The 7798-nt window shown below is 46.7% G+C and overlaps 1 long non-coding RNA gene across 1 annotated transcript; it reads left to right on the top strand.

The window, feature by feature from the left end:
* The first annotated feature begins 4768 nt into the window (after positions 1–4768).
* On the top strand, positions 4769–7137 carry LOC115082643. Its single transcript, XR_003854220.1, has 2 exons — positions 4769–4852; positions 6935–7137. It is a non-coding gene; the product is annotated as an uncharacterized LOC115082643 (long non-coding RNA).
* The last annotated feature ends 661 nt before the right edge of the window (positions 7138–7798 follow it).

Below are 7798 nucleotides of genomic sequence, written 5' to 3'. Positions count from 1 at the left end.
AAAAGTCATGGGATAGGTGGTGATGTCCTTTCGTGGATTGCAAACTGGCTAAAAAACAGGAAACAGACAGTAGGATTAAATGGACAATTTTCTCAGTGGAAGGGAGTGGACAGTGGAGTGCCTCAGGGATCTGTATTGGGACCCTTACTTTTCAATATATTTATAAATGATTTGGAAAAATATACGACAAGTGAGGAAATCAAATTTGCACATGAGACAGAATTGTTCAGAATAGTTAAATCACAAGCAGATTGTGATAAATTGCAGGAAGACCTTGTGAGACTGGAAAATTGGGCTTCCAAATGGCAGATGAAATTTAATGTGGCTAAGTGCAAGGTGATGCATATAGGTAAAAATAACCCATGCTATAATTCCACAATGTTGGGTTCCATATTAGGTGCTACAACCCAAGAAAGAGATCTAGGCATCATAGTGGATAACACATTGAAATCGTCAGTTCAGTGTGCTGCGGCAGTCAAAAAAGCAAACAGAATGTTGGGAATTATTAGAAAGGGAATGGTGAATAAAACAGAAAATGTCATTATGCCTCTGTATCGCTCCATGGTGAGACCGCACCTTGAATACTGTGTACAATTCTGGTCGCCGCATTTCAAAAAAGATATAATTGCGATGGAGGAGGTACAGAGAAGGGCTACCAAAATGATAAGAGGAATGGAACAGCTCCCCTATGAGGAAAGACTAAAGAGGTTAGGACTTTTCAGCTTGGAGAAGAGACGGCTGAGGGGGGATATGATAGAGGTGTTTAAAATAATGAGAGGTCTAGAACACATAGATGTGAATCAGTTATTTACTCTTTCGGATAATAGAAAGACTAGGGGGCATTCCATGAAGTTAGCATGTGGCACATTTAAAACTAATCGGAGAAAGTTCTTTTTTACTCAACGCACAATTAAACTCTGGAATTTGTTGCCAGAGGATGTGGTTAGTGCAGTTAGTGTAGCTGTGTTTAAAAAAGAATTGGATAAGTTTTTGGAGGAGAAGTCCATTACCTGCTAATAATTAAGTTGACTTCGAAAATAGCCACTGCTATTGCTAGAAACAGTAACATAGAATAGACTTAGTTTTTGGGTTCTTGCCAGGTTCTTATGGCCTAGATTGGCCACTGTTGGAAACAGGATGCTGGGCTTGATGGACCCTTGGTCTGACCCAGTATGGCATGTTCTTATGTTCTTATGTTGGAAGCCAAGGTAAGAGGCCAGCACTGGTGTTGTCTGCGCACGTAATTTTGTACCCACTACCAGTCATGATGTGAATTGCCCAACAATAAGGCATTGCATTGATCCACGGCCATTAAAATTAAGCCTGAGCTTCTAGTAATGGCTTCAGTTGGCTCAGCAGATGCAGTTTGAAAATGGGATTCTGCAGGAGCGTGGCTTTTTGGGGCTTCCTAGAGAACATAATATCAAGAATGACTCCTAGCCTAAGCCTGCCGTCTGATTGCTGTCCAGTCACTTTTAAAGGGGATAATGTAGGGAAAGCTATTACTGGATTATATTGTTTTGAGAAAATCTAAATTTCCATTTCCCTGTACGTACCCAAGGCGGGCTCTGCTCCTGGTGCCTGCTGGGTGGGGAGTGTCCCTCCTCAGCACCTGCGAATACCGTGACCCAGTGTCGAGCTGCACACTGCTTGGACAGACCATTCCCGAGTCGGAAAACTCTGGAAGCCATCAACCTTTTCGCCTGGGCAGAGCATCACCTGGATCGCTTAGAATCTTCTCACATTGCGGGGAAGGAGATTATTCAAGCTGATTTACTCAGTCACCAGTGGTTAGACCCCGGTGAGTAGGAGTTGTCAGATGGAGCGATGAATCTGATCATCTGCAGGTGCCCCCCCCCCCCCATCTTAGATCTGATGGCCACAATGAACAATGCGAAAGCTTCCAGATTCTTCAGCTGCAGAAGGGAATATTGCGCAGAAGGTGTGGATGCATTGCTCTTTCCCTGGCCTCACGTCATTCTCCTGTACGTTTTCCCTCCTTGGCCACTAGTGGGAAAGGTACTCAAAAGAATTGAGCTCCATCGGGGTCCCGTCATTCTAGTGGCTCCCAAATGACTCCGCAGACTGCCATGGACGGCCCTCTCCGCCTCGGTCATCTCCCACACCTTCTTCAGCATGATCCCATATTTTTCTATCCGGCAGATCACTTTTGTCTAGCAGCCTTGCTTTTGAACGTCGGAGATTGAGAAAGAAGGGATATAAGGAAGAAGTTATATCCACACTGTTGAGGGCCTGGAAGCCATCTACCTCTCTCGCTTATGTCCTGGTCTGGAAGGTTTTTGAAAATGCATGTGCGTCATCAGGAGTGTCGGCTTGTAAGGCGCCGGTATCCCAGGTCCTTTCCTTCCTCCAGAACGGTCTCTCCAAGGGTTTGTCTTTCAGTTCCTTGTGGGTGTATGTCTCTGCCCTCGGCTCCCTCTTAGGCAACAATGACAGTTACACGGTGGTGGCTCATCTGGATGTCATCCGCTTCCTCAAGGGGGCCAAGCATTTGAATCCGCCAGTCCGGGCTACTTGTCGCTCGTGGAGTCTTAACTTGGGTCTTTGGGTTCTCTGCGAGGCTCCCTTTTGAACCTCTACAGAGGGCTACAATTAAGGATTTGACTCTCAAAACCATCTTCCTGGTGTCCATTTGTTCCACCAGATGGGTGTCGGATCTCCAAGCTTTATCTTGCAGGGAACCTTTTCTGCATTTTTCTGATTCAGGGGGTCTCCCTCAAGATGGTACCCTCCTTCTTGCCGAAGGTTGTGTCCTAGTTTCACATCAATCAGTTTATTGAACTCCTGGCTTTTTCTTCTGAAGACATAGCAAACACATCTGGTGGTGATCTCCGGCCCCTGGATGTAAAACAGGTTTACTGCGCTATCTCCAGGTTACAAATGAGTTCCGAGTCTCAGATCACCTGTTTGTCCTATGGAGTGGTCCAAATAAGGGTAACAAGGCTTCAAAGGCCACAATTGCACGTTGACTAAAGGGCACTATTGCATTGGCGGACATCTGAAGGGCCGATCGGTTCCAGGGGGCTTAATGGCCCACTCCTTGCCTTCTCAGGCCACTTCTTGGGTGGAGAGTCAGTCGGTTTCCCCACAGGAAATATGCAGGGCAGCTACTTGGAAATCTCTGCATACCTTTGCTCATCATTACTGCCTCGATGTACAGGCTCCGGTTTTTGGCTCCTTCGGGCGGCAGGTTCTTCGAGCGGGACTGTCTAGGCCCCACCCTGTTTAGGGAAGCTTTGGTACATCCCACGGTCTGGATTGATTCGGGTACATACAGGGAAAGGAAAATTGGTTCATACCTGTTAATTTTTGTTCCTGTAGTACCACGGATCATTCCAGACATCTTCCCGTACTAGATCTGTTCCGTCCACTCAAAGTTTCTTCCTTTACAGGTTCCCGGATATCTGACTCTTCTATTATTGCTTTAAGGCACCAGAAGCATCTTCTAGATGAAAATGAAAATGAATCTTTATGCAAGAGCGTTTTTATACGGAATTCTTTCAATTGTTCAATTTATCAGTTTTCTTGTTGCTTGCTTGATCTTTTGGGAGTTATATCTGCTTTGATAATGTTTATACTGAAGGGATGCATGGTGGGCTCTGTCCTGATATAGGATACCCTTTCAGTTTTGGTCTGTCTCCATCTGCTGGACAGGAGGCTCAACCCATGGTCTGGACTGATCCGTGGTACTACAGGAACGAAAATTAACAGTAAGAACCAATTTTCTTTTTGTCTACTTTCAGTAGCATGGATTATTTTGGTTTGAGAAAATCTAAATTTCCATTTTGTCCACATTCAGTAACAATTTATTATGTGAAAGCCAGCATTTTATTGTATTTAAATGAGCCCCTAATGAATCAAGTGTGAAAGACCAAGAGTGCTGATGGGAAGAAAAGCTTGGATCTGCTCAGCATAAATGTTGTAGTTTATGCCGAGGGCAGATGACAATGTCCAGAGGGGTGAGATATATACTAAAGCGAGTCACAGAGGGCAGATCCCTGGGCACACCAGAGGTAAGAGTACATCCAATCAGGATAGCCCCATCGCCGGGCTCCATGGCAACATTTTCCTTTCAGTCCTGGGCTAAAGGTGCTTGACATCTGCTGGGAGTAGCGGGCAGGTGAGGTTTTACTCTTGGGTAGATTCATCGGTGGATGAGGAGATAGGATCAGTAGCAATCTCCTCCTCTCCCCCCTCATGTCTGCCCCCCAAGCCTGACTGATGTGCCAGCGGCAGCAGCATTGCTAATGAAAGTCAGCATGGGGCCCGTGTGCTAGTGCGAGGTCACCCATCCCTCCTTGTGCATGGCTTGCTCTTAGCACAGAAACTCCTGCAAGGGTAGAGGCACCACAGGGCCTGTGAGCAGGCGCTCGCTGACGGGCCTCGTGCCCACTTCTACTACCAATGCTGCCCCCACCTGAAGATGCTGACATTTCAGGCTCCTGTGAGCCCAGCTGAAGGTTTGGTGACCTCCTCTGGGGTCAAGACGCACAGTTTGGGAAGCCCTGCACAAGGGTATGACTTTTGGTGACTTGTTAAACAGTGCGGTGAGCACAAACCTTTCCTCCTGCTAATTGTTCCCTAAAGTGACTTTGCTGTTCTGTGTCCTCCCCATGAGATCCTCCTCCCTCCCTGAACTCTTTGCTCTCATTCTTTCCTTTAGGAAATGTTCTTACCCTTCCTGTTTCTCTTACAAGGCCAAACCTTTTTTTCCCCTGATGATTGTTCCTTAGCAGTTGCTGTTTAAATTTGTGTTACTGCCTCAGAAAAAGTTCCTCTTTGTAATCTCTGTTTCTCTTCTCTCCTAAAGCAAGGAAAACCCTAACTGCAGGTAAAATCCGCTTCCTTCTTTCCTTAATATTAAGAGTTTAATGGGGACGAGAGCTCCCCTGCTGAAACAGTAAATGACGACAGATGAGGAACAATTGCCCCTCCCAGTCTGCCCCCTGGTTTTCTGCCAGAACTTCCCACACTCAAACCAGCACCTGCTTCCCATCTCCTCCTACCTCCTACCTCCACCCGTAACGTATTAACTGATCTCTCCCCCCCGCCACCTCTGGTCTCTAAATAATCTTCAGTACAATTTTACCATAACATTAGCAGAATGAGGTAATTCTCTTTCCATGAACCCCCAATTCACTCCCCCTCCCCCTGATATTGTGCAGCATCGATGCAGTCCTGGGGTTCAGTGCCGTCACCTTGTGCACCCAGCTGGAGGTTCTGGGGGGAGGAGAAAGGGAGAGCTGAATGTGCCAGAGGGTGAGCGGGGAGAAGAGAGCTGATGATGCCAGAGAGGTGGAGGGAAAGGGAAGGAAGATGATTGTCAGGGGGTGAGGGAGAAGGAAGGTGATGATGTGCAGGAGTGGAGGGAGGGTGAGAGGGAAGGTGATATTGATAAGGAGAAGAGGGAGAGGGATGATGATGCTAGGTGGTAAGGGGAGGGAGAGGGAAGGTGATATTGATAGGGAGAAGAAGGAGAGGGATGATGATGCTAGGAGGTAAGGGGAGGGAGAGGGAAGGTGATATTGATGAGGAGAAGAGAGAGAGGGATGATGATGCTAGGAGGTAAGGGGAGGGAGAGGGAAGGTGATATTGATAGGGAGAAGAAGGAGAGGGATGATGATGCTAGGTGGTAAGGGGAGGGAGAGGGAGGGTGATATTGATGATGAGAAGAGGGAGAGGGATGATGATGCTAGGTGGTAAGGGGAGGGAGAGGGAAGGTGATATTGATGATGAGAAGAAGGAGAGTGATGATGATGCTAGGAGGTAAGGGGAGGGAGAGGGAGGGTGATATTGATGATGAGAAGAGGGAGAGGGATGATGATGCTAGGTGGTAAGGGGAGGGAGAGGGAGGGTGATATTGATGAGGAGAAGAGGGGAGGGATGATGATGCTAGGTGGTAAGGGGAGGGAGAGGGAAGGTGATGATACTAGTGGTGAGGGAGAGGGTAGGGAAGAAGATGAAGAGAAAGTGATGATGAGGAGGAAGCTGGTGCTGTGCTTGTGCCAGGTTTGCTGTGAAACAGAAAAGGTCGGGAACCAATGTTCTTTTATTAATTAGAGAGCAGGAATAGGACCGGTCTTCATTAGAGAAATATTGCATGGAAGAAAGGGAACACGAAAATATAGAAAGTAACCAAGTAGTTCCATAAAGTGAATAAGCAGATGCAGTCAGAGCCCAAGATCAGCCAATCACGTGCTTCTACCATGCAGTCAGAGCCCAAGAGCAGCCAATCACGTGCTTCTACCATGCAGTCAGAGCCCAAGAGCAGCCAATCACGTGCTTCTACCATGCAGTCAGAGCCCAAGAGCAGCCAATCACGTGCTTCTACAGTGCAGTCAGAGCCCAGGAGCAGCCAATCACGTGCTTCTACCGTGCAATTAGAGTCCAAGAGCAGCCAATCAGTTGCTACTACTGTGCAGTCAGAGCCCAAGAACAGCCAATCAGCTGCTTCTACCATGCAGTCAGAGCCCAAAGAGCAGCCAATCAGATGCTTCTACCGTGCAGTCAGGGCCCAAAGAGCAGCCAATCACGTGTTTCTACCATGCAGTCGGATCCCAAGAGCAGCCAATCACGTGTTTCTACCGTGCAGTCAGAGCCCAAGAGCAGCCAATCAACTGCTTCTACCGTGCAGTCAGAGCCCAAGAGCAGCCAATCAGCTGCTTCTACAGTGCAGGCAGAGCCCAAGAGCAGCCAATCAGCTGCTTGTACCGTGCAGTCAGAGCCAGTAAGTAATCAGGAAGCTCCCATACTGCAATCTGAGCAAATGAGCAGCTACTTAGCAGGTCCCCATCATGCGCTGGGAGCATCTCTCTGGATAATACTGCTCCCAGCGATCCATTCAGAAGTATTTTGTATTTTCTCTCTCAGGCTGACCCTGCTCTGTAATTATTGATCTTATTCTCTCTTTTAGAGGGGCCCAGCAAGTGCCCAGGATCAGCCGATGAGATCTGAAAGGTGGTGACTGCTGACGGCTGAAACCTGCCTGCTCTTTTCTGTTCACTACAAGGGATTTTCTTCCATTTCCGCTGGCACACGAAGCATCTTATCCTGTAGAGACGTCTTATGATTCTGCTGTCCCTTGTATGGCTTCTTCAATAAAGTAACAGCATTGCAGTTCCTGCTCCTTCTGCTTTTCTGCTCTTTTCCCAGCAGGGAAGGGGTGATTTCAGTGCACTGGTGGGGAAACATTCGTTCCACTGGTTTCTAGGGCTTTATACATGGAAATGGCTGTTATAAAAGAGCCCAGGGGTCAGTGCACATAAAAATATGCATGCAACATGGTTTCATACTCAGTAATATATAATAAATAATCAAATACTCATTTTATTCAAAATCTTCAGACTATACCACTGAAATATTCACAAAATTTCAATTTAATGCGATAAAAAGAAACCAGAAGGAAAAAATTAAGACTATCTGGGACTGTAGTCCACAATTTACAGGGAAGTGACAGTAAAATCAACTCAGGACGTTGAGTGGGCTGTTTGGGGCTTAGAGAGCAAGTATTAGTTATAGGAGCTACTTTTTTCCTTAAGTTCCACTGTGGATAAAGCTGATGATGATATTGATGCAGAGCAAGTTAAGCGCTTTCTATTTGGGAGAGAGTATAAATGAAGACTCTGTACACCCTGTAGGGACCTTGTAGTGTAATAATATTGATCCTTATCTGAATTATAAGGGCAAGCAGTCATTTGTACTTTTATACAAAGTGTGGGAGGAGGTACTCCAGAGGGCAGAGATGAGACTTTCATGCTTTCTTTTTGATGTGAGAAAG

The sequence above is a fragment of the Rhinatrema bivittatum genome, chromosome 1, assembly GCF_901001135.1.
Source record: "Rhinatrema bivittatum chromosome 1, aRhiBiv1.1, whole genome shotgun sequence".
In the NCBI taxonomy this organism is placed as follows: Eukaryota; Metazoa; Chordata; class Amphibia; order Gymnophiona; family Rhinatrematidae; genus Rhinatrema; species Rhinatrema bivittatum.
Note: the sequence above shows the minus strand (reverse complement) of the source record. Positions and strands in the feature narration are given on the sequence as shown.